General features: G+C 50.9%; 1 long non-coding RNA gene across 1 annotated transcript; it reads right to left on the bottom strand.

Moving 5' to 3' along the window:
* Window positions 1-2,987: 2,987 nt before the first annotated feature.
* LOC309841843 lies at window positions 2,988-5,700 on the bottom strand. The gene is made up of 3 exons (XR_014299357.1): window positions 5,619-5,700; window positions 4,076-4,138; window positions 2,988-3,396 (listed from the first exon to the last, which is right to left on the bottom strand). It is a non-coding gene; the product is annotated as an uncharacterized lncRNA (long non-coding RNA).
* Between the last annotated feature and the right edge of the window lie 20,670 nt (window positions 5,701-26,370).

Raw genomic sequence — 26,370 nt, 5'->3', positions numbered from 1 at the left:
AAACACCTCCTCCCACCGTACCCCCAAGGGCTGGGATTTCAGATCTTTGCAGAGAATTGTAAGGAGCATTTCAGTTTTTTCTGAGCTGGTCAACAGGACTGGTTTCTCACCTGAGAGGCCTCACCTAGAATGAGTGGACATTCAAAGCCTCTGTCTGCCCAGGGGCTGGTGGGCAGCAGAGGCAGGGGTATGGTTGGGGGGTCACAGGCAAATGCCCAGCACGATGCTGCTCTCCCTCTTTTTGTTTCTCCTTAAAAGATCCTGCCTGGGGGGTGCCTGGGTGGCTCAGTGGGTCCAGCATGTGCCTTTGACTCAGGTCATGATCCGGGAATCCAGAGATCGAGTCCCACCTTGGGCTCCCTGCTCAGCGGGGAGTTTGCTTTTCCCTCTGCCCTTCACCCTGCTTTGGTGCACTCTCTCTCCCTCTCAAATAAATAAAATCAAATTTAAAAAAAGAGAGAGATCGATCCAGCCTGAGCCAAGTTTCTGCCACAGTCCAAGTAAGGCTGTGTAACCCAGCCTACCTGCTAATGAAAGGCCTGCGTTGTCCCTGCTCCCACAAGGACAAGCCACCACCAGCAAGTTGCCCTCTTTACGTCTGCCAGGCTAACCTGTTTGCCCAAGCTCTTTGTGAGCTCGCTGTCTCTCCCCGCCAGGTTTCCCTGTTCATTCCTTAGAAAGAACGCACTGTGGGGGAGGAAAATAAATTTACTTCTACCCTTCTAGGTTCTTGGCTGAGACAACCCCCTGTATTCAAAGAGAGATTAACAGAAGAACAATTTAATTGAATTTCATATGTACGGGGCCCAGGGAAGTAACCCAAACAGGTAGGTTTTATACCTTTTGGACAAGGAAACAATAAAATTTGTGAAGAACTGACAAGACAAAGGGGTTCGGGCTTAGGGTAGAAATTGGAGAGGAAGTACCAAGGTTTGTTTATGTGGCCTCAGCCCAGAATTCCCATCTCTGGTGATAAGGACGTCTCTCTTTCTCCTGGTGCAGGGAGCATAACTTTCACATGAGAGATGACTTCCTGCTTTCAGGGGGACAGAGGAGGGTCAGAGTGTCCTTCATGCACCAGCTGTTTCTTAAGTAACTTTAATTCTAAATAATCAACACGCCAAAGTGGCTTATTTTAGGGTGACCCGCCCTGAGCCCCATCAGCATTTCGGTATAATGTCAACGCCAGTATTTTCTGAATAACGCTTGGAACTCGGAGACTGGATATTAACTGAATATTAACCTCTGGCACTCCTAACCGGTCAGGCAGGCCCTGTCCTTCTTCCTCCCTTGTCCTTTCCTCCCACGCTTCCCCGTGTCCCAGCTTCTGAGTGGCAGCAGATCACGGTGCCAAACTGCCAAGTGACTTCATCTCTCCAAGCCATTATGGTTCCCACCGTGGAGCAGAGATGCAAAATAATAATTCTGCTAACACTGGGCGTGTGCTGGGCATTGCTCTGTATCTGGTGAGGACTCTCTAAGTTGGAGCTATGACCGTATCCCCCGTTCACTCCATCACGGAGATGTCAAACAGCAGGCCTGGCTAGGAAGTAGGCAGAGTTGGGATTTGAACAGAGGAAGTGCCATGGTGGGAGGGTATGGGCTTAACCACCCAGGTACGCAGTCAGAGGCGGGACGCAGGAAGGTCTCAGAGCCCTGTCCGCGGTCAGTCTTGAGCACACAGACATTATGACCTGGATTGGCGCTCATACTTGTTTGCAGCCATCGAAAGATTCCAGAAGCCTTGTTTCCAACGTGGAAGAACACAGCAGGCTGGTGAGAGAGAGGTTAAGGAGTTGTCTCATCCTAAAAGAAGGGAGAACTGTCATTTATGGAGCACCGGCTGTATGCCAGCCTCCTGAGGAAGGTGTAGAAACACAACCCCTTTTCCCCAAGCCTGGGGCCTGTGTTTCACAAGTCAGGGCTGTTCTGATGATTTCGGAGAAGTCAGAGGCCTCCCCCAGGGCAGCACTCCGTCTAAAGCATTCTCTAGGGCGTCTGGGTGACTCAGTTGGTTAAGCAGAACTGCCTTCTGCTCAGGTCATGATCCTGGAATCCCAGGATAGGGTCCCGAGTCCCATGTGGGGCTCCCTGCTCTGCAGGGGGTCTGCTTATCCTTCTGACCTCTCCCCTCTCCCTCAAATAAATAAATAAAATCTTTAAAGATAAATAAATAAAAGCACTCTGTAAGCAGCCTCATGGTCAGGCAAGGTCAGGGTTTGCCACCAAATAAGGCGGTGCCCGGTCCGGTTCTGCTGCCCAGGGAGTTATGTCTCTAGTCTTCAGAGCTTTTTTGGGTTTTGGGGTTGTGGATGAGGGGCCCTGGGGTGCCGTGTGAGTTCATCCTCCAGCGACCGTGGGAGGCAGAGCACTCGCCAGGCCAGGGCCAGGTCCACGTCCCCCGGAGAAGCCAAGGGCTGCTCTTCCGCCCCTTTCACAGGTGAGCAGACAGCCCTTCGGAGAGGCCAGGTCAGCTGCCCCAGCCTGCAGGAGGGGAGGGCTCCAGCGCCAAGCTGAGGCCCGCAGTGAGCGCCCTAGAGTCAGGCCCTGAGGGTTCAAACCCCAGAGCCTGGGACAAGCCAGCCTCTCCGAGCACCTGTTTCCGCAGCTGCAGAAAGCCATGATAGTAACAGTACACGCCTCACAGGGTTGTGGTGAGGGTTACGGGAGGTAATTGTGCCTGGGTCCGAGAATTTTGTTATTGTCCTGCTTTCAGTTCTCCAGGCCCCACATTATGGGGCAAAGCTGCGTTTTTGTGGGGGAGGTGGCTGGCAGCTGGGAGAGGCTATAGGGCCAGAATCTTTGAGGACCCTCAGCAGAGGAAGTGGGGGTCTGGGTTCCTGTGCACAGAGTGTGGCCTTGAACTGAGGAGATGCCCCTGACTCTGCTCAGCCCGACAGCCCTGAACCCCGAGGGATGCTGGGCTAGGAGCACCTACCTGGTTGTGGTGCACAGGGAGAGGCAGTGGGGGGACTGGGCCCCCAGCGGCTTCCAGACACGGAGGGGAGGGAGGGCAGAGCAGGAGAGAGAAACGGGGTTGATGCCCCCCATTCATTTACTGATTCATGTGGCCGCTACTGATTCACCCCACTCTGTCGCAAACCTGAGTGGGCAGGGGGTGTCCACGGTGGGTAGGAGGGCCTCACGGGGTCCCTCCTGCCTGGGGCTGTCGTCTTATAGAGAAGAAAAGGCCAAGTGGGGGGTTGGAGCTCTTTCTCTCCGGGTGGCTGTCCTTGGTGGACAAAGCACGGAAAACGGGGCTGGGAGTCCCAGCCGCTCAGGGCAGACATGCAGACGGACACGGTCCCCACCTGGGTCCCGAACTGTCGCTGAAGCAGAGAAGCTCCAGGCTCGGATAGGTCACTTTTCAGTGGGCCTTTTTCTGGACCTGCTTGCCTGGGGAAGCAGAACCAGGACACCCTTCAGAGGGTTGCAGGAGTAGTATGCCAACAAGCCCCAGGGGTTTGAAGAATTTATTAGCTCCTGGAAACTACCCCAGGGTCACTGTCATCCCTGGGGAGCTGGCTCCGGTTGCAGACCTGACCTTGCCAAGGTCTAAGTAGGGCAGAGCTGGGATCCGGCTGCCTGGGCCCAGGTCTGGGGTTGGGTGGGGGGGTGGTAAGGGGGTGGGCAGGTCGGCAAAAGGGACCCAGCATCCTTGCTAACATTTATAGAGCCCCTCATGATCTCAGGGTCCTGGGATCGAGTCCCTCATCCGGTTCTCTGCTTGGCGAGGAGCCTGCTTCCTCCTCTCTCTCTCTCTCTGCCTGTCTCTCTGCCTGCTTGTGATCTCTGTCAAATAAATAAATAAAATCTTAAAAAAAAAAAAAAGAATGAGTGAATGAACGAATAAATAAATAAAACGAATTACCTCATCAGACGGTCTGGAATCTTCCCAACTCACCCAGCCGTTCCAGCAACCCCGTCAGGCGGAGACGACTATCATTGTCCCCATCTCCCAGAGGAGGACACTGAGGCCCAGAGGATTTGAACCAGCGTGATGTGGCTCTGGAGTCTGCGCTCCAGCCTCCTGCCAGGACTGGATTAGGCAGAACACATCCCCAGACTTTCTTACCTCGGATGTTCAAGTGAAGCTGATCTGCGAGCCACCTTCTCCACGGAGGGACCACCCTGTGACCTGTGAGGGAGGAGGGAGGCGGTGCAAGAGAGGAGGAGGAGGCTCTGTGGCGGTCAACATCAAAGCTAAGGATAAGGGAGCACATCACAGCTGTGGGCTGCATCTCTCAGGCTCAGGGACTTTGAGCAAGTGCCCTGTCTTCTCTGAACCTTTCTTTTTGTATAAAAAGGTGCTTTAAGATGCCTCCTTCAAGGCCGCCTGGCTGGCTCAGTTGGACGAGCTCACACTTCTCAATGTTGGGGTCATGAGTTTTGAGCCCCATGTTGGGTGTGGAGCTTACTTAAAAAAAATAAATAGGGGCGCCTGGGTGGCTCAGTGGGTTAGGGCCTCCATCTTCAGCTCAGGTCATGATCTCAGGGTCCTGGGATCGAGTCCCTCATCCGGTTCTCTGCTTGGCGAGGAGCCTGCTTCCCCTCTCTCTCTCTGCCTGTCTCTGCCTGCTTGTGATCTCTGTCTGTCAAATAAATAAATAAAATCTTAAAAAAAAAAAAAGAATGAGTGAATGAGCAAATAAATAAATAAAATGAATTAACTCATCAGACGGTCTGGAATCTTCCCAACTCACAGCGCCTCTCCCGATTCCTTGGAACCTGGCCCATTGTTTCCTTAGAACTCTCCTCCCTCTGCCTCCGGGCCTCTCCCTTTAAAGCATTGTTCTCCCAAACCCAGGCTCAAGGGCACTAGGGGACTGTGGGTTTTATTGCCCTTATTGCCCGTGGCAATTTTACAGGGGGGAGGGGTGTACACTGGGAGAGGTCACCTCCCGCCCAGCCCCAGCGGGATAGCTGGTGGGGACAGAGATAAGAGGAATCTGAGTCTTAACCAATTCCGAGCTCCTTCTATGGAATCCTACTCCTCACCAAGGAAAAGGATGTTCTGGGTGGCTGACCACGTGGTGTGGTTCCTACAGCTCAAAAAATGGCCAAACTTCCTCACCTGTGATTGGGGGCCATACCCTCTCCCTAGATGACCTCCCCCGGCTCCAAGACTTTACAAACCAGCTACACGGCGTCCATATGACTCCCCATTTCTGTCTGCAGCTCCACACCTTCCCTGAGTTACGTTCTGGAACATTCATCCGCCTACCTAGTTGACACTTCCAGACAGGTACGGAAGATGTGGGTGGGATTGCACAACGTCCAAGCACCTCCACTGAGCCCTGGTCTCCTCGTCCCAGGCATCTGTTGTCCCCAACCCTGCCGGACCGTTTCCATTAGAAAGACCTTGCTACCCACACAGGTTGCTTTCTAGGCCTGGAAGGTGCTCAGGGCTTAATGGTGTCCTTGATCATGGTAAGTCCGAGATATATACACACAAATTTTGGGGGGATGAGGAGGACACATAGCTTCTACCTGAATTCCTCCTGGTCTGGGCAGTAGGGGCTCAGGTAAGAACAAGGAGTGGTTACCACCCTCTTGGAGCTCAAGTTCCGGTTGGGGAGACTGTCATGGAACAAAGAAATGGAACATTACATCCTTACCTCATGTCTGACGCCATAAGGGAATAGCTGGGGTGCTGTGAAGTTCAAGTGTGTGACGCCTCAAACATTCGCTTTGGAAAGGGTGGCCCACTCTCGTCCCAGAGCCTCTGGAAAGTGGCAGGTTTGGGATCCTCAAAGACCACCCCCCTCATGTTAGAAAACGCCTCCAAATCCAAGATCAGACACAACAAGTAACATTTATTTATGTATGTATTTTTTTATGTATTATAAGTTTTTTTTAATAATGGTCTTGAGTTCAGCTCACTATTTTTTAAAAACATTTATTTATTTATTTATTTATTTATTTGACACAGAGAGAGAGAGAGATCACAAGTAGGCAGGGAGGCAGGCAGAGAGATGGGGGGGAAGCAGGCTCCCTGCTGAGCAGAGGGCCCAATGCGAGGCTCGATCCCAGGACCCTGAGACCATGACCTGAGCCGAAGGCAGAGCCTTAACCCACTGAGCCCCCCAGGTGTCACGTATTATAAGGTCCATGCCCCGCATGGAGCCCAGTGTGGGGGCCTGGACTTGATCCTCAGATCAAGGACTCAGTTCATACCAAAGGTCCAAGGCTGAACTCTCTGAGCGCCCCAGGGGCCCCACAGATAACTTTTGAAACACAAAACTGAGTGATTCTCTGATTCATTTATTTTTAATTCTAATAATACAGACATATCAAAACTTACCATTTTAACCATTTTTAAGAATAGTGTTTAGGAGGGCGCCTGGGTGGCTGAGTGGGTTAAAACCTCTGCCTTCAGCTTAGGTCATGATCCCAGGGTCCTGGGATCGAGCCCCACATCGGGCTCTCTGCTCAGTGAGGAGCTTGCTTCCTCCTCTCTCTCTGCCTGCCTCTCTGCCTACTTGATCTCTGTCAAATAAATTAAAAAAAAAAAAAGTATACTGTTTAGGGGCATTAATACATGCACACTTATACAACCATTCCCCACCACCTCTCTCTAGAACTTTCTCATCTACCCTAACAGAAATTCTGTCCCTGGTAACTCCCCCCTTCCACTTTTTTTGTCTCTATGGATTTGACCATGCTAAGTAACTCACGGAATGATACAGTGAAATAACAGAGCAGTTGTCTCTTGTGACTGCCTCGGTTCCCCTAGCATCATGACCTCCGGGTTCGTCCATGTTGCAGCAGGTATCAGAATGTCTTTTCTTTTTAAAGCTGAATAATATTTCCTTGTACATATAAACCACATTTTGTGTGTCCATTCATGCCCCGATGGTCACTTGGGTGGCCCCCCGCTTTGGCTATTGTGAGTAAGGCTGTTATGAACACGAGTGTGCAAATATCTGTTCACAATACTGCTTTCAATTCTTTTGGGTGTGCACAGAAAAGAAATTGCTGGGCCATGCGGTCATTCTATGTTTCATTCTTTGGGGAAGTGCCGTGCGGTTTTCAGTAAACACATGAGAAATCTCCAGGGGTCGACAGACAGAGCTGTGGCTACCCCTAGCTATTTGCTGAACTTTATAACCCAGGTGTTTGGGGTCGGGATTGAGGCAAGAGGGGTGCAGGTGGGGCCCTCTGGGGGCCACAGCAAGGAGGAGAGGGAAAAGCTCCTCTGAAAACGTGTGCGCCGGACCTGCCTCTCAGAATCTGCGGTTTGAACGGATACCACCTTGTGATCCAGAAAGAACAAAATGGGAAAAGTTATGTTTGCCTCTGCTTTTCCCCAAAGCAGGGATGGTGACAGGGCTTGGGTGCGGCTGGTTTGTTCCGGAGGCGGTCCCAGGCATGGCAGTGAGCTGAGGGAACGGAGGAGAGAGGTTTGGGGTGCTGATGAGCTGATACCACTTGGGGGGATATGGGATCCCAGCGAGACTGTGTGGGACACAGTTCAGAACGCCCCCCTGAGGGGCATGGAAGCTGGGTATCTGTCCACCAACTCCTTTAAAAAAAAATTATTTATTTTTATTTTTAAATTTTTAATGTTTTAAAATATTAAAAATTTTTTGAAATATTTATTTATTTATTTATATGTCCACCAACTCCTATTCCTGCCGCGGGACTAACTCCCGGATCCCTCGGGCTGCCAGTGTTCCCATAGCTGGGGACCATCCTCATGGATGATTCTGGAAGCCACAGGGGCCCGCCAAGGAAGTGTCTGCCATGAGTTTTGGGGTTGGGTGAGGGGATGCAGGTGGGTTCCTAACCATGTTTAATCCATTAACTTAATAGCCTGGGTGGCAGTGGTGGGGGCGTCTGATGGGTGTCCCACACCCTCCACCACAGTTTTATAGGATTCCCAGCCTCTGGTGCCCAGGTGAATGTGAGCTCAGAGCCACCATCTCAAAGCACAATCTACCGCTGGCAATATTTCCAGATTCTTCTGTTCCAGGACACTCCTTCATGCCTCGTGCCTTTGTCCAGGCTCTGCCCTCCGCCTGGACTCTCCCCTTTCGGGGCTGGTAGATCCACCGCAAATGCTACCTCCCCCACGGAGCCCAGGGAAGCAATTCGCCCCGTGTGCCTCTCTGGCCCTCAGCCGTCTGTCAAAAGAGAAGCATTTGTTTTCACATTTGTTGTTTCTGCTTTAGTTTTCACTGCACACCTCGTGCCCCAGGAATTATGCGGAGAATGAAGGGACATCAGAGTTGTCTGGTCCCTTCCCCAGGAGAGCCTTCCTACGGCCCGAGCTGGTCCATTTAGTTTCAAAAACCCTGCCTCCTCGAAAACCGTAACATTTAATTCTTTAAAACGATCTGTGAATTTTACCTGATTCCAGATCTCCCTTCCAAGTGTGCATATCGTTGATTCTGTTTTTGTCTTAAATGGTGCTGAGTTCTACAGCCTCACGTTCCATGGGGTTTCCAGCGTACCTGGGGGCGCAGGGCTCTGGGGACCCATCCCTGGGACACTGGCTCGTCCCGGCAGCTGGCGGGAACTCGCTGTTCCATGACAGTGTGGCGACACTTCCTTCCTCAGCTCTGCCCCCCTCCTAGAGCTTTCCCTTGGGGGAACACAGGGGCTCAGCAGACGCTCTGGGGCTGGCCTGGGTGGTCAGCCCTTCTTAGGTAGCCTCAGGGACAAGCCAGTCTTTCTCCTGAGAAGCAGAGCTGGCACTTCAACTCTGGTTGTTAGGGACACCGCGCAGGGACTTGGCCCCATCTGTGCCCTCACAGTCACAGATCACATTTCCATCCCGATGCCTTTAGAACTTCCTGAACAGCAGCTCTGGTCACAAGTCACAAGTCTTCCGTGAGGAGTGCAATGGGAAAGTGCCTTTTTTTTTTTTTTTTTTTTAAGATTTCATTTATTTATTTGACACAGAGAGAGTCAGAGAGAACACAAACAGGGGGAGTGGGAGAGGGGGAACCAGGCTCCCCATGGAGAAGGGAGCCCGATGCGGGGCTCGATCCCAGGACCCTGGGATCATGATCTGAGCTGAAGGCAGACACTTAATGACTGAGCCACCCAGGCACCCCTGGAAGTGACTTTAAATGGATCTTTTTGGGGCACCTGGGTGGCTCAGTGGGTTAAGCCCCTGCCTTCGGCTCAGGTCATGATCTCAGGGTTCTGGGATCGAGCCCCGCATCGGGCTCTCTTCTCAGCAGGGAGCCTGCTTCCTCCTCTCTCTCTGCCTGCCTCTCTGCCTACTTGTGATCTCTCTCTGTCAAATAAATAAATAAAATCTAAAAAAATAAAATAAAATAAAATAAATAAATGGATGTTTTCATTCCAGGATCGACTCCTCAGGTGGAGTGTGGAGGTGAGGGGGCCCTCTCCTGGGGAGACAGCCCAGCTTAACTTCAAGTTTTATAGCTCAGACTTGGTATCAGGAATCATATCCATCAGCAAGGACTGAAACTGATGAATCCGTTAGACTCAGGGTCATTTTATTATTCATCTGTCTTGATGGATTTTTTTAAAAAAATTAGAATAAAGGTCATCAAACTGCAGCCCAAACACCCATTTTTTTTTTTAAAGATTTTATTTATTTATTTGACAGAGAGAAATCACAAGTAGGCAGAGAGGCAGGCAGGCAGAGAGAGAGAGAGGAGGAAGCAGGCTCCCCGCTGAGCAGAGAGCCCGATATGGGACTCGATCCCAGGACCCTGAGATCATGACCTGAGCCGAAGGCAGCGGCTTAACCACTGAGCCACCCAGGCGCCCCCAAACACCCATTTTTGAATGGTCTGGGCTCTAAGAATGGTTTTTACATTTTTTAAAAAGACTCATTTATTTGAGAGAAAGAGAGAGAAAGAGTACATGAGCAGGGGTGCGGGGAGAGAGAGAGGGAGAAAATCTCCAGCAGACTCCACGCCGAGTGCCGAGCCTGACACTCGGGCTTGATTGCATCGCCCTGGATCATGACCTGAGCCTGAAACAAGAGTCCATGCTCACCCGACTGAGGCCCCCGGGCGCCCACACCTAATTTTCTTGAAATCAAGGCGTATCTGCTCTGGGCCCTGTCATGTGACAGAGAAGGCAAATTCATTATCGGGTACGGCAGCTCCCACCTTCCCTCCTGCGGAGGTCCTGACTGTCCTGAGGCCCAGACACTGGGCCTGGACCCAGGGAACTTGGCTGGGCCGCTGTGGTTGTGGCCGATCGGCCGGCCCTGCTTGTCAGCCATCCTCTTGTGCCTGAAGCCGGAGCCCCACGCCCACCTCCTCTGGGCAGCCGGTCCTCCAGGACCCTCAGTCTGCCCTTCCCTGCTTCCCGGAGCACCTAGCCTCCGACAGTTCAACTTTGGGAAACTTAAAAAACTTAACTTTGTCCTAGAGTAGAGAATCCCTGAGTTTCTAGCCTCAAAGCCCAGATAATATGTGTCAAGGAGGGGAGAGAGAGGAAGGGAAAAAACTGCATTCTCTTTTCCAAGAGCAGGAAAACAAAGCGCTCATTATTCCACAGCTCAGTAGGTGATGCTGCGTCCTCAGTTGGTGCTCTCCTCTGCCCAGCAGTGGCCTCCACAAACCTCCTTTTGCTGGGCTCCACCAGCCCTTTCTTTGCCCAAAGGATCCCAGCTTGGCTTCAAAGAGAAAACAGAGGTTGGGGCTGCGCACCACCTTCATGGCAGTGGGAGAGGGTCGTCAGTGCTACTGGCCAAGTGCTCCTCAACCCCCTCCAGCTCCACTGACAATCTCCTCTTCTGCGTTTTAGTTTTGTTTTTTAATTTTAATTTTATTTTTTAAAAATTTCATTTATTGGGGCGCCTGGGTGGCTCAGTGGGTTAAAGCCTCTGCCTTCGGCTCAGGTCATGATCTTAGGGTCCTGGGATCGAGCCCCACATCGGGCTCTCTGCTCAGCGGGGAGCCTGCTTCCCCCTGCCTCTCTGCCTCCTTGTGATCTCTCTCTGTCTATCAAAAAGATAAATAAAAATCTTTAAAAAAAATGTGTGTGTCTACATAAAAAAATTTTCATTTATTTATTTGACAGAAAAAGAGCACAAGCAGAGGGAGCCACAGGCAAAGGTAAAATGATGCGGAACTCGATCCCAGGACCCTGGGATCATGACCTTAGCCAAAGGCTGATGCTTAACTGACCGAGCCACCCAGGCGCCCCTAGTTTTTGTTTTGTTTTGTTTTGTTTTTAACAAAACTTTTAATTTTAGATTCACAGAAAAGTTGCAAAGATAGTACAGAGGGTTCCCTTAATAATACCCCCCTCCCAACACAGTTTCCCTTCCATTAATATCTTATAGTCAATACAGTATGTTTGTTATGACTAATGGACAAATATTGACACATTATTATTAACTTAGGTCCATAATTTATTCAAATTTCCTTAGTTTTTACGCAATATCGTCTTTCTGTCACAGGAGTCTATCCATCCAGGAGACCATGTTACCCTTGATTGTTGTGGTCTCTTTAGGCTCCTCTTGGCTGGGGCAGTTCCTCAGACTTTCCTTATTTTTGATGACTTTGAAGGTGGGTTTTTTTTTTTTTTTAAAGATTTTATTTATTTATTTGATGGAGAGAGATCACAAGTAGACAGAGAGGCAGGCAGAGAGAGGGGAAGGGAAGCAGGCTCCCTGCTGAGCAGAGAGCCCGGTGCGGGGCTCGATCCCAGGACCCTGAGATCATGACCTGAGCCGAAGGCAGCGGCTTAACCCACTGAGCCACCCAGGCGCCAGGGTTTTTTTTTTTTTTTTTTTAAAGATTTCAATTTATCAGAGAGAGAGAGAGAGAGAGAGAGAGTACGGGCAAGCCGGGGAAAGGGCAGAGGAAGAGGGAGAGAGAGAATCAAGCAACATCCGTGCCCAGCACAGAGCCTGACCTGGGGCTCCATCTCAAGAGTCTGAGATCATGACCTGAGCTGAAATCAAGAGTCAGACATTTAACCCACTGAGCCACTCAGCTGCCCCATGACCTTGACAGTTCGGACTACTGGGCACGTGTTTCGTCCAAGATCCTCTGTTGGGAGTTACCCAATGTTTTGCTCGTGAGTAGACTGGGCTTGTTTGTTTTTTGGGAGGAAGACCACAGGGGCGGTGCCTTCTCATCACACCCTATCAAGGGTACCCGCTGCCAACATGACTCACCCCTGCCGGCGTTGACCCTGGTTCCTGGCGGAGGTGGTGTTTGCCAGGTGTCTCCACTGGAGAGTTCGTCTTTGTCGCCCCTTTCTTGGTGTCCTTGTTGGAAGGGAGTCACTACGCACAGCCCACACTTAATGGGTGGGAATTATGCTTCACCTTTTTGAGGCAGGGGTCATATCTACGTGGTTATTTAGAATTCCTCTGTACATGAGGTTTGTCTCTCCAGTTTCTGTACTTATCCAACCATTTATTTGTATCCGTACGGACTCACGGACATTTATTATACAGTTGGAGTTGCTATCAATACTACACGATTCATTTTGTTGTTCAGATTATCCTAGTGTTAGCCACCAGGGGCTTTCAGCCAGCACCTGTCTCTTTGACACCGCCCCACTGTTTGCTTTTCAGGCACTTCCTGACTCTCTGGATGGACAAGATTCGTGGGGAGGCGACTCTTCTGTATTTCCTCCCCCATCCCGGCATTGGCCTGGGTCCCTACTGTTGAGAATGGGGTCAGAGACCCAGATCCAGGTGACGGCTGTGTGCTCCTTGCCACTGGGTGCCGTGGTTTCTAGCCCTCTTGAGGGACAAAACCGGAAATGTACATACAAATACAGTAACCTGTGCTCTGCCTGTAGGTGATTTCTGTGTTCATCATCTGTACTTATATTCGGCTGGACAGGAGTTCATGGCGATGTCTCCAACTCTAGACCCACAGCTCATGGTTCCTTCTAGGCTTCCCCTATGGTTGCCTGTCACTTCTGCTCCAACTGCGATAACCTGGCTCCGCCCTCACCATCCACAGTCCTGTAGACTGCTGTAGGACCGACCACTGGCGCACGGAAAGGCATGGTCACCAGCCAGGGAGCAAGGGCTTCTGCGAATGTTCCTCTGTCTTCATCCCTCCCCACCCCCCACTTCCCCACCCCCATCCCCCCAACCCCCACCCCCGTCTCCACTCAGCCTGGGTTTGTTAGAGGACTAGGGGACGTTGGGTGGGCACCTCCTTCAGTGAGGTCGTGTCCTGCGTTTGTAACATGGTTAGGGTTCTTCGTCACAGTCTGCCTCCCATCCTGGGATCCCCCAACCGCCTCACTCAGTTTTTGAAAGTTTGCCTCCATGGGGGCTCCTGGGTGGCTCAGTTGCTAGGCGTCTGCCTTCAGCTGGGGTCATGATCCCGGGATCCTGGGATCCTGGGATCCAGCCCGGAATCCAGCTCTCTGCTCAGTGGGGAGCCTGCTTTTCCCTCTCCCTCTGCCTGCTCCTCCACCTCTTGTGTGCTCTCTCTGTCAAATAAATAAATAAATAAAATCTTTAAAAACAAAAGTTTGCTCCATTAAAGCTCACTCCTGGTGTCAGGGATTTTGAAAATGGCCAGTGTCACATGGAGAAGGTTTACTGCCTCCCCATTCCCCACGTGTCACCTACTCAGCCTTCCTTCCAACCCCGGCAACCACCTATCTCCGTCTTCTGCATTTTTATTTTTTTAAGATTTTAAAAAATGTATTTATTTGATAGACAGAGATCACAAGTAGGCAGAGAGGCAGGCAGAGAGAGAGAGAGAGGGAGAAGCAGGCTCCCCACAGAGCAGAGCCCGATGCGGGGCTCCATCCCAGGACCCTGGGATTATGACCCAGCCAAAGGCAGAGGCTTCAACACACGGAGCCACCCAGGTGCCCCTGTCTTCTGCGGTTTAACTGAACTTGACATTCCCTGTGGGTTCCTGCCCTCTGGTGTTTAGCATCTTTGGAAAACCTTCTCTCCAAGCACCTTGGGTTCCTCCCACCATGTCACCACCCATGTCCCCCTTTTATAGCCAAACTCTGTATTTGTCTTCAGTCTGACTTCTCGCCCGGCCACTGAAACTGCTCCTGCCGTGGTCACCAGAGGCTTCCTTGTTGCTAAACCCCCAGGGCCCTCCATCCGCCCTGTGGCCACCTCCTGGTAAGGAAACCTGTCTTGCCCGTGTTGCTCAGCACTGTCTCCCCTTGTGACTCATTTCCTCTTGGGTGTTAATAAGCACCCACGTGCTGGGGCCTCCACGCGGACGCCTCTGCCCAGGCTTGTGTTCACTGAGCTCCTCCTGCTCTCGCCTGGATCTCCTGCAAGACGTCGTCACAGATGCCTCCAACGCCACGGGACCCACACCGCCCTCATTCTCTTGCTGCCCACCATGATTCTAGAAGTCCCCCCAAAGCGGGGAAGGAGGATCATAGAAACATTTGGCTTAAATCAGAAATTTAAAAAAAAAAAATCATTTGGGCGTGCCTGGGTGGCTCAGTGGGTTAAGCCGCTGCCTTCTGCTCGGGTCATGATCTCAGGGTCCTGGGATCGAGTCCCGCATTGGGCTCTCTGCTTAGCAGGGAGCCTGCTTCCTCCTCTCTCTCTCTCTCTCTCTCTCTGCCTGTTCTCTGCCTACTTGGGATCTCTCTCTGTGAAATAAATTAGTAAATAAATAATCTTAAAAAAAAATTTATAAAAAAAAATCATTTAAGAGTGAATCAGCTGGCCAGCAGGCTGCTGGCACTCCTTATCCTACATCTGGCTGCACCCTCTCTGACCCTGTTTCCCTGTCCTCGCCATGTGGGCTGAGCTGCAGTAAGTGGTAGAAGCATTTCTGGAAGCCTTGTCTGCAGACACTTAACAGAATTGGCTGTGGTCCATATAAATGTCCTCAAGGAAACCCGGCGACCCCTCCCCTCCCCAGTCCCCAGTCACGGCCCGCAGCCATTGTCACCCAGGACCCCAGACAGGAAGGGGAGTGAATTGGAGGGGGAGTCTAACTGCAAAAAAGCAATATTTAACTGATGGCTGCTGAATATCTCACTTTGGCAAATTTTGCATTTGACCATGGGAGGACCATCACTAAGGTCCCGGATGCTTAAGAGGCACCTCCCATCCTCTGTGTACAGAGGTCCCTTCTCTCTCTGGAAAGAACTCATGACCCAAGCTCTCCCGGTGAGCAGGCTGGCTGTTCTCTAAAGGACATTTGTACATTTTCTACTCGTGGTTCCAAAAGAAATGCAAGACTTTACACACCTGCCGACATGAACACTCCTAGCAATATTATCCCTAAGAGCCGAACAGCATAAAAACCCAAATGTCCATCGACAGACGAACAGATAAATAAAATGTGGTCCAGCCACACGGTGGGGTATGACTCAGCTTTGAAAGGAAGGAAGCTCTGTCACCTGCTACAATGCGAATGAACCTTGAAAACATGACGCCATGAGAAGGAAGCCAGACACATGAAAAAAGCCAGATATTACATGAGTTCATTTATATGATATGCCCAGAATAGGTACATCCATAGAGACGGAAAGTAGATGAGTGTTTATGGGGAACTGAGGGGAGGCAGAATGAGTGGGTGGTGCCCAAGGCTCCTTCCTGGGGGTAAAAATGCTCTAGAATTAATTGTGGGGATGGCCCTCCCGGGGCATATACTAAATGCAAATTACACCCTTGAAGAGGAGGAATTGTATGGTGTATGTGAATTACAGCTGGAAGAAGCTGTTGCTCAAAACAGAAACAAAGTAAAACCCCTTCTGATTGCTTTAAGGCAGTCTTCATTTAGATCAGGCATATTTATTTATTTTTAATTTATTTTTAAAAATTTTTTTTTAAAGATTTTATTTATTTATTTATTTGACAGAGAGAAATCACAAGTAGATGGAGAGGCAGGCAGAGAGAGAGAGAGAGGGAAGCAGGCTCTCTGTTGAGCAGAGAGCCCTATGCGGGACTCGATCCCAGGACTCTGAGATCATGACCCGAGCCGAAGGCAGCGGCCTAACCCACTGAGCCACCCAGGCGCCCTATTTTTTAAATTTTTATTTTATTTTTTAAAAAATATTTTATTTATTTATTTGTCAGAGAGAGACAGCGAGCTCGTGTGCACAAGCAGGGGGGAGTGGTTGGCGCAGGGAGCCTGATGGGGAGGGTACTGGGATCATGACCTGAGCCAAGCGTAGACACCCAACCGACTGAGCCACCCAGGTGTCTCTTAATTTATTCTTTTTAAAGATTTCATTTATTTATTTGACAGAGAGCGAGAGAACACAAGCAGGGGGAGCAGCAGGCAGAGGGAAAGGGAGAAGCAGGCTCCTGGCCAACCAGGGAGCCCGACACCAGGCTGGATCCCAGGACCCCAGGATCATGACCTGAGTCAAAGGCAGGTGTTTCACCGGGTGAGCCATCCAGGAGCCCCAGAAATAAATAAATCTTAAAAAAAAAAAATCAAAGCGGAACAGGTTGTGCACAAACCCAAAACAATCATATGACTCAGCTCCTGATCACCATCTCTCTCCGCTCTAGGACACGAACTCGGGATTGCAACCTGGGGCCGTTTTGCAAGCGACAGAATTTTCCCCCTATCTGCAGGACTGTTGCGTTGATGCCAGATCAAATGCAGACGGGATTACAGCAGCCGGGTTAGGAAACAGCCACGGAGCTGCCAAAGAGCTGGATTTCAGAAGCTGATCTGAGGGCAAGCATCTCCCAGTGTTGGACGCATCCATTCTCAGTGCGAGGGACAGATCATGGGGGCGGGGGCTGGGGTGGGGTGGGGAGAGTGGGGGCTGAGGAGGAAGCCAGACAGGTTTGCAGAGCGATTACAAAAGTTCACTCTCCCTCGAGTTCCAGCTCTACCTGCAGACTTTCCGGGCTCACCTGAGACCTCTTGGCAGGCTCGTGGTGAATCTGGACACTGTGAATATCCTGGTGCCGGTTCGCCCTGTCCACTACCAGCGGCTGCTGAAGGAGCTGGTTTCAACTTCCCTTTCACCATTGACTCTCCTGGGCATCAAGTCTTGTGCCAGACTGAATGGTGGCCCCCCGAAGATATGAACTCTCAGAACCTGCGAACGGGATCTCATCTGGGAAAAGGATCTTTATGGATGTAATTAAGGATCTCCAGATGAGATCACCCTGGGTCCTCGGGGCGGACCCCACGTCCAGTGACTGGTGCCTTTATAAAGAAGGGGAGACACACCCAGCTCAGAAGGCCACCTGGAGAGGAGACTGGGGTTGGGATGACCCTGGAGCTGCCCGCAGCTGGTGGAGTGAGGTCCTGTGAACCCTTGGTTTCTGACTTCCAGTCTCGGTAACCGCGAGAGAATCCATTTCTGTTGTTTTAAGCCGTCCACTGAGTGGTCATTTGTCACAGCGGTCACAGGAAATCAATATGGTCCTTCTGAGTCTCTGTACCTCATCTATAATGTATTTATTTTAAAATAAAGCAGCATTTGCCGCATGCCAGGAGCTATGTAGGTTAAGCATTAACCTACTTACACCGTCTAATCCTCCGACTAACCGGCACGTGGACGCTGGTGTATTCCCGCTGGGCCATCTTGACAGGGAGGTGAAGACGGGCTGAGTGGCCTGGGCCCGGGCGGGATCAGGATGGACGGGGTAATGGGCAGGGTAATCAGCTCCCCCAAGGCCCCTGCCCTGGGCTACGGGGTTCTCGACTCGAACCCATGCAGCCGCTGCCCGGCCTGCCCCTGAGATCCGAGGTTCCTTGTACCAACTAGCACTTCGGGGTCCAAACCTTAAGTGTCAGGCCTGGAAATGACTTTGGGAGTCTCCTGCTGCCCTGTCCAGAAGGATCTGTCTCCAGCAGCTCCTCCCGCTCCCGCCAACCTCTGAAGTACCCTAGTCATGGGAGAAATGCTTGGTCCGGCGGGGGACAAGTGGTCAGAGCTGGAAGTGACACAGGCACCATCCCCTCCTTGCACAGATGCGACACTGAGTTTGGTCCGGAAGGCGAGACGCTCCTTGGCCCGTGGCTTTGCTCTGTTGCGTGTAAAGCAAGAGTGATGGCAAGAGACTGAAGGCTTGGCAGGGCACCGACGGGGCCCAGTCACAAGGGACAGTGGTCACACACAGCACGCACAGGGAGGGAGTGGGCTCCTGAGACGCCCTCCCGGCCCCGGGGATGGAGGCCCCTTGTCCCTGTACAGAGTCCCACAGATGGCTCTTAGAGGGCGGTCTGCGTGCACCCTTCAGAAAGCAGTCTGAGTTGGTAAAAAACACTTAAAAATAAAGTAAGCAAGTAGAGGTCCTGGGTGGCAGGGCTCTGAGGGACACCCATTCGAGGCAAGTAACTTGAGCTCTGTGACCTTTCCAGGAGCTTGTCTGGCTGTCAGGCCAGCACGAGTGCGCCTGCGAAAGGCATCAGAGCCCTCCCTGGCTCCCTCCTCCCTTGGTGGGCACAGCCGCTCAATGACGCCATAGCGGGGCAGAGCTGGCCCCCGAGCAAAGGCCTGGGCGCCTGGCTTCTCTGGGGCCAGGTGCAGAGCTGCTGCCTGTGGTCCTGGATCAGGCTGGCTTGCTTCAGTCTCCCACGCCAAGCTTTTTCTTTTTCCAAAGAGAATCTGAGCCGGAACAGAGTCAGGTGAACGCAGAATCAAACCATGGGATCAGTACTGGCTCCCCATTCATCGTCAAGGCCTCAAAGGTTCAGCTGTGTGCTTTTGTCCTCCCCGGTCCCCTGGGCGCAAACCCCTTCACAGTGGGAGGGAAGCCGTGGGGCCATCAGGGGAGGGGCCTCGGGCCCCCAGGCGCATCTGCTTAGACTTTGCCCTGGGTGGCGTCCTCCTCAGAGAGGGACACTTAAAAGCTTCATTGTTATTTACCAAGTGGACTGAGGTTCCCAGAGAATGGGGCTTCCTGATTGCCCCCTGCAGGGCTCAGGGATGTGCTGTGACTTCCACGGGCCCTGGGCACTTTTGCTTTCGTGGGTCTTTTTTTCCATAAAGAAATGATTAACAGTTACATTTTTATAACCGTGTCAGTATAAAGATAAACATAATTCAGGCTGGGTTTACTATTAGATATTTATTAGTAATATATTCATTTTTTTCTTGATTTTTTGTGAGCTCCTCCTAAAAGTATCAAGGCCTAGTGTGTCCTGGGCCTGAGGGGAGAGTCGGGCCCTGGAACTGCTCGGGCCCCTCCCACCCCTGCTGGAGTCTTTCTCGGTCACTTGGGGATCGAGGCTCCCTGGGCTACGCGATTTGGATTTGTGCAAACTCCTATTTCGTTGCCACCACAGACCCCGGGGATGGGCGCCCTCTCTACCTTCCATCTCACAGATGAGGAAACCGAGAAATTAGCTGACTTTTCCGAGGTCCCACACAGCTGGGGCTACACGCACGCACGGCTGACTACAGTCCCTGAGCCTGTTTCTTAACTTCTATGCTTAATGCCTCTTTACCCACTTTTGACTTTGAAAAGTTGACACGCCCCGGCTCACTGCAGAAGCCGCACCCCGCTGCCTGGAGGCTTCTGGTAATCAGAAGCCACTTGCACCTGCCCCATGGGCACCAGCAGGAGCAGAGCAAAGGGCACCATGGAGCTGTGTCTGCCCCTGCAACAGGCTCTGCCCTTCCACCCCCTTCTCTGGTCCGTCCTTGCTGGCCCAGTGTCCGCCTTGTGGTTCTGCGGCAGCTGGCTCTCCCCAGCCTCAGTTGCCCCAGGCTCAGGACCGTTGCCCTGCGAGAATCAGCAAGAGCCATCCCTTCCTCTGCACCCTTGACTGGCACGAAATGAGTTCAATAAACACACCAATCTAGGACGTCCGGCATGTTCACGATGTGAACAGCAGTCTTTCTGATATGTGTTGTGCACACCCTGCCCATCCATGCAGGGCACCCTGTTCCGGCCTCCAAAGGGCCCCAGTACCATGGCCTGCTTTCCAGGAGGCTCTAATCTCAATGATGATGGGCTGGTCCTGGGAGAAGGCCGGCGACTGAAGTGTTTGCTGCAGAAAGAAGGGGCACAGTGGGAAGGTGACACGGCCACAAAGGGGACCGACGCCGCTCGATCCCGGGGAGTTGTACTGGGGGTCAGGACCATCCAGCACAGTCTGCGCTGGAGGTGGGCCTCGGTGCATGCACCAAACACTACAGATGCAAAGATGAAGGGTCCATCAGTGCTGCTGGGGCAGAAGGGAAAGCCAAGAAAGGTTTCATGGAAGAGGGAACATTTGAGCTGGGTTTTGCAGGATGAATACAAGTTTGCCATGGTAAGAATAAGGAAGAATGTTTTGAAAGGCGTGTGGAAGGGATGCCTGGGTGGCGCAGACGGTGAAGTGTCTGCCTTTGGCTGGGATCATGATCACAGAGTCCTGGGATTGAGTCCTGCATCAGGCTCCTTGCTGGGCAGGGAGGCTGCTGCTGCTTCTGCCTGCTGCTCCCCCTCCTTGTGCACACGCTCTCTCTCTCATTCTGACAAATAAATACATAAAATCTTAAAAAAAAAAAAAAAAAGAATGGAGTGTGGAAGAGGAGTGGAGAAGCTGGAGACCCTAGAGCTATCAAAGGCCGCTGTGCTCCCCCTCCCCCGTTCTGGCACCGACCCCCCCCCCCCCCACTGTTACAGTTATTTGTTTACTCACCTCTCTGGCCCCATTGCACAGTCTGTTTCTGAGGGCAGCACCTGGGTCTCTCCGCTTAGTATCTCAGAACTGGGCTTAGGATCTGACACAAAGAGGCCTTCTATACGTATTTGCTAGGTGAATGCGCCACCTGCCCGTTTGTTGTAGGCAGATTTTTAGGGGCTGGGAATCGGAGTGAAGAGGTAAGAGGAAGTGAGGTTGAAAAGGCAGCTGGAGACATTTCGTGGGGCTGGGAACTCTACCGCCGAGCCTGGGTCTCGCCATGTAGGGGATGTAGAGTCAACAGAGGGGTGACCCAGACTTGTCACCCCAGGTTTGGGGTGACCCCCATTCAAGTGGGCAGAGCCCTGAGATACCAGAAGAGAAAGGAGGAAAATGTTGGGACTGTGGGCTTCTGGTCACATCTATCTGCTCTGAAGTGATGGAAACAGTCCCACTGAGGGAAGGAGTGAGTCCTCCAAACTAGAAGTCTGAGTCAGGAAAAGTATCATATGCTCCTGTGTCAATTTCAGTGGAGTGGGTGGGTGTGGCATAGGACATAAGGTTCCCATAAACTGTCACAGGGCTAGTACATGAAATCATTCACTCAGCACCGTGATCAAGTGGGATTTGGCCCAAGTACAAGGCTGGTTCAGTATTCAAAAATCAATTGATGTAACCCATTACATCAACAGGCAAAAAAAAGAAAAAAAAAAAAAGTCACATGATCATATCTCTAGATGCAGAAAAAGCATTTGACAAAATCCAACACTCATTCATGATTAGAAACTCTCAGCAAACTAGGAATAGAGGGGAACTTCTTCAGCTTGATAAAAAGTGTCCACTGAAAACCTACAGAGAGGGTACCTGGGTGGCCCAGTTGGTTAAGGGTCTGCCTTCGGCTCAGGTCATGATCCCAGTGTCCTGGGATGGAGCACCCTGTCAGGCTCTCTGCTCAGCGGGAGCCTGCTTCTCCCTCTCCCTGCCACTCTCCCTGATTGTATTCTTTCTCTCTGTGTCAAATAGATAGAATCTTTAACAAAAAACCCAAAAACCTTAACAACAACAAAAAAGAAAACCTGCAGTGGATGTCGTATTGAATAGTGAGAAAATTGAAGCTTTCCTGCTAAGATCAGGAACAAGGCAAGGATGTCCTTTACAGTCTTGCTTTTCAACATTGACTGGAAGTCTTGGATAATGCAATAAGACCAGAAAAGGAAATAAAGGGTATAGAGGTGATATGATTGTTTGTGTAGAAAATCTGAAATGATAGACAACCCTTCCTGGAATCAATAAGCAATTTTAGCAAGGTTGTAGGATACAAAGTTAATATAGGAAAGTCAATTGTATTTCCCTATGCCTCCAACAAACAAGTGGAATTTGAAATTAAAAACACATTACTATGGGGGCGTCTGGGTGGCTCAGTGGGTTAAAGCCTCTGCTTTCAGCTCAGGTCATGATCCCAGGGTTCTGGGATCAAGCTCCGCATTGGGCTCTCTGCTCACCAGGAGTCTTCAGAGGGGGCACCTGGGTGGCTCTGTGTGTTGAGGCCTCTGCCTTTGGCTTGGGTCTGATCCCAGGGTCCTGGGATGGAGCCCGCATCGGGCTCTGCTCTGTGGGGAGCCTGCTTCTCCCTCTCTCTCTCTCTGCCTGCCTCTCTGCCTACTTGTGATCCCTCTGTCAAATAAATAAATAAAGTATTAAAAACAACAACAACAACAACACATTACTATGTACATTAGTACCACCACAAAAAGAAATACTTCGCTATCAGTCAAACCCAGACCTATGTGAGGAAAACTACAAAACTCTGATAAAAGAAATCAAACAAGAACTAAATAAATGGAGAAATTTCTATATTGATGCATAGAAAAACTCAGTAATGTCAAAATGTTAATTCTTTTCAGTTTGACCTATAGAGTCAGTGCAATCCTGACCAAAATCCCAGCAAGTTATTTTGTGGGTGTTGATAGGCTGATTCTAAAGTTTATACGGAGAGGGGTGCCTGGGTGGCTCAGTGGGTTAAGCCTCTGCCTTCAGCTCAGGTCATGATCTCAGAGTCCTGGGATCAAGCCCCACATTGGGCTCTCTGCTCAGCAGAAAGCCTGCTTCCCCCCCTCTCTCTGCCTCTCTGCTTGCCTGTGGTCTTTCTCTCTCTCTGTCAAATAAATTCTTTAAAGTTTATGTGTAGAGAGACAAAAGACCCCATAGCCTTCAGTATTGAAGGAAAAGAACAAAGTCCGAGGACTGATACTACCTGCCCTTCAGACTTACTATAAAGCTATAGTAATCATGACAGTGTACTATTGGCAAGAAAACAGACAAATAGATCCATGGAACAGAAGAGATCTACATAAAGAGGGTCAACTTGTCTTTGAGAAAGAAGCAAAGATGACTATGGAGAAAAGATCTTCTCTTCAAGAGATGGTGTTGAATGGGGCACCTGGGTGGCTCAGTGGGTTAAGCCTCTGCCTTCGGCTCAGGTCATGATCCCAGGAATCCTGGGATCAAGCCCCACATCGGGCTTTCTGCTCCGCAGGGAGCCTGCTTCCTCCTCTCTCTCTGCCCGCCTCTCTGCCTGCTTGTGATCTCTTTCTGTCAAATAAATAAATTAAAAAAAAAAAAAAAAGACGGTATTGAACAAGTGGAGACCCCATGCCAAAAAAAACCAAAAAAATAATTCAGGCACAGATCTTATTCTTTTCCAAAAATTAACTCAGAATGGTTGATAGACCTAAATGCAAAATGCAAAAGCAGAACACAGGAGAAAATCTAGGTGATCTTGGGTATGGTGATGAGTTTTTAGATATAACAGCGATGACAGTATCTGTAAAAGAAAGAATGGGAACACTGAACCTCACTGAAACTAAAAAAAGCTCTATGGATAATAATGCTGAGGGAATAAGACAAGCCACAAACTGGGGGAAAATATTTGCAGAGGACATCTCTGATTAAGGACTGTTATCCAAACACACAAAGAATTTTTGCAACTCAACAATAAGAAAATTAACAACTCCATTAAAAAATGAGCAAAAGAGAGGTGCCTGGGTGGCTCAGTAGGTTAAGTGTCTACCTTTGGCTCAAGTCATGATCTCAGGGTCCTGGGATCGAGCCCCGCATTGGGCTCTCTGCTTGGCGGGGAGCCTACTTCTCCCTCTGCCTCTTCCCCCGCTGCTTGTGCTCTCTCTGTCAAATGAATAAATAAAATCTTTTAAAAAGAATGGGCAAAAGATTTGAACAGATACTTCACAGAAGAAGACAGATAGATGGCAAACAAGCATGTGAAAAGAAATTTAACATCGTGTCATTAGAGAATTGCAAATTAAAACAATAATGAGATATTACAATATACCTATTGGAAAGGTCAAAATCCAGATTACTGACCCCATTTGGGTCACTGGGATGACGTGGAGCGTAAGAAACTCTCCTTTATTTCCCGTGGGAATGCAAAATGGTGCGGCCACTTTGGAAGACAGGTTGGCAGGTTCTATCGAAACGAAACCTACTCCTACCACGTGACCCAGCCGTTGCTCTCCGTGCCTACACGATGTCCACACAGAAGCCTACACACATGTCCAGAGCACCTCTATTCATATCTGGCAAAACTTGGAAGCTACCGAGATGTCAGTTGGTAGACCAACGGAAAAATGAACTGTGGCATGTTCACATAATGGAATATTCCTCAGGGTTAAAAAGAAATGAGCCATCAAGCCCTGAAAAGACATAGAGGAAACTTGAATGCATATTACCAAGTGAAAGGAGCCAATCTGAAATCAAGCCTACGTGCTGTATGATTCCAACTGTGACATTCTGGAAAAAGCAAAACCGTAGAGGCAGTAAAAAGATCAGTGGTTGCCTGGTGGTGGTGGTGGGGGGGGGGGCGGCGGGAGGGAGCAGCACCAGGAGGGGATTTTCAGGCGGTGAAGCTAGTCTGAGATACTTCAGGGGTGGGTGCATGTCAGTATACGTCGGTCGAAACCCTTAGCATGTACGACACTGAGCGTGAAGCCCAAAGCGAACTGCGAACTTTGGGCGATGGTGTGGCAGCGCGGGTTCATGGGTCGCAGCAAAGTCACCACTCCGAGGGTGGGCGATGCTGACAGTGGGGTAGGCTGTGCTTGTGTGGGGGCAGGAGTATATGGGAAATCTCTGTACCTTCTTCTCGGTTTTGCTGTGAACCCAAAACTGCTCTAAAAATAAAGCTTATTAAAATAAATTACTCCCCCCAAACCCTTCCCTGAGCCCCCTCTCACCTCCCTCATCAGCCCACTGAGATGCAAGTAGGGAGAGTTGTGCCTCCTCCTGGCCTGCCCAGGTCGCCCTCCTGTCTACAGGCCCCATAGGGGACAATGGTGGGGGAGGGGGCTGACGGCGATTGTAAACTTGGGAAAATGGGCCCGTCAGTGTCTGTCTGTAAAATGGGGGTAGCTATTACACCTCTGGCCCGCGCTGGTGAAGATCCCCGAGGTGACACAGGTGGATGGCTCGGGGAGGACAGCGAATCAGGGGTCCCGGGTGGACGTGCCAATTCCCTGCGGATTCTGTAGGCGCCACTCCGCCCCCTGGTGGCCGCATCGGGGAGCGGCCTCTCTGGCCGGTAGGGGCGGAGCCACAGGGGTCCCTGCAGTTTTGCCAGGGGTGGGCCCTAGGATACATTCATCAAGGGTTCCCAAAGGTGGTCACACTGAGTTTCCTTCTCGGGTCTTGGGCCACCATTCTCAGGACAGGATTAGTGAGTGCTTGGGGGTCAGCAGCAGGACTGTGCTCCAGACTCCTTCATCTACCCATAACCAACCTTTCCTGGGATGGACACCACGCCTCTTTGCCTCCGCGCCCCCCGCCCCTCCCCCACCACCCCATGCTCCTCACGATCTCCCAGGACACATCCCCAGAGGTGGAGGGAATCAACCTTTCTTCCCTCTGGAGAGCCTGCTCCAGCCCAGGGGAACCCACCCCACAAAACCAGTTGCAAGGGCTGGGTATACCAAGAGGGTCTCTCGGGGCAGAAAGTCCGGGGTAGGGTGCGGCCATGCTGTTTTTGAGTGAGGGCAAGTGCCAAGACTTGGGGTGGGTGATGGCAAGGCTTTACCCATCCCCTATCTCCAGAAAGTGATAATACTGGGGAAATAATTGATAGGCCATCGGGGGAAATTCTAGATTTCATTAAGAAAAAAACAAAACAAAACAAAACCTATTAGGCAACCCATTTGTGAGGATATTTACGAAACACATCTTTTTTTTTTTTTTAAGATTTTATTTATTTATTTGACAGAGAGAGATCACAAGTAGGCAGAGAGAGAAAGAGGAGGAAGCAGGCTCCCTGCTGAGCAAAGAGCCCGATGTGGGACTCGATCCCAGGACCCTGAGATCATGACCTGAGCCGAAGGCAGCGGCTTAACCCACTGAGCCACCCAGGCGCCCACGAAACACATCTTTAAAGATGATTTTCTGGTGCTGCCTTCAGATGGCCGATGACATTTTTCATGCAAATGTGCCCTAGTCCTAGCGAGCAAAGGGGGACCACTGGGCACGGAAAACTGGAAGATACGGTGTGTCCGTGTTTGGGTTTCAGTCTAGACCTGAGTGGGTTGTGAAATCAGGGCATTTGAGCCCTGTTTATCTGAACTTTCAATGGCACAGTTGACCCAAAGTGACAGCTCAGTCACTTACAACAGTTAACGTCATTGGTGTTGTTTTGGAAGTCCTGGTGCGGCCAGCACACAGGCCATGTGATAGGGCCCTCCGGGGTTGACAATGGCAGCTTGCAAGGCAGCTTGCAAGAGCAAGGCATCTGAAGAGGGGCGGCTAAGAGAAGGATCGAGGGCTCCCAGTGTAGACTCTGGCCAGACTAGGGAGCTGAGCAGGCAGGTGAGGGGGC

Source organism: Mustela nivalis (genome assembly GCF_964662115.1).
Source record: "Mustela nivalis genome assembly, chromosome: 10".
Classification (NCBI taxonomy): domain Eukaryota; kingdom Metazoa; phylum Chordata; class Mammalia; order Carnivora; family Mustelidae; genus Mustela; species Mustela nivalis.
This window is presented reverse-complemented; position numbering and strand designations above follow the sequence as displayed.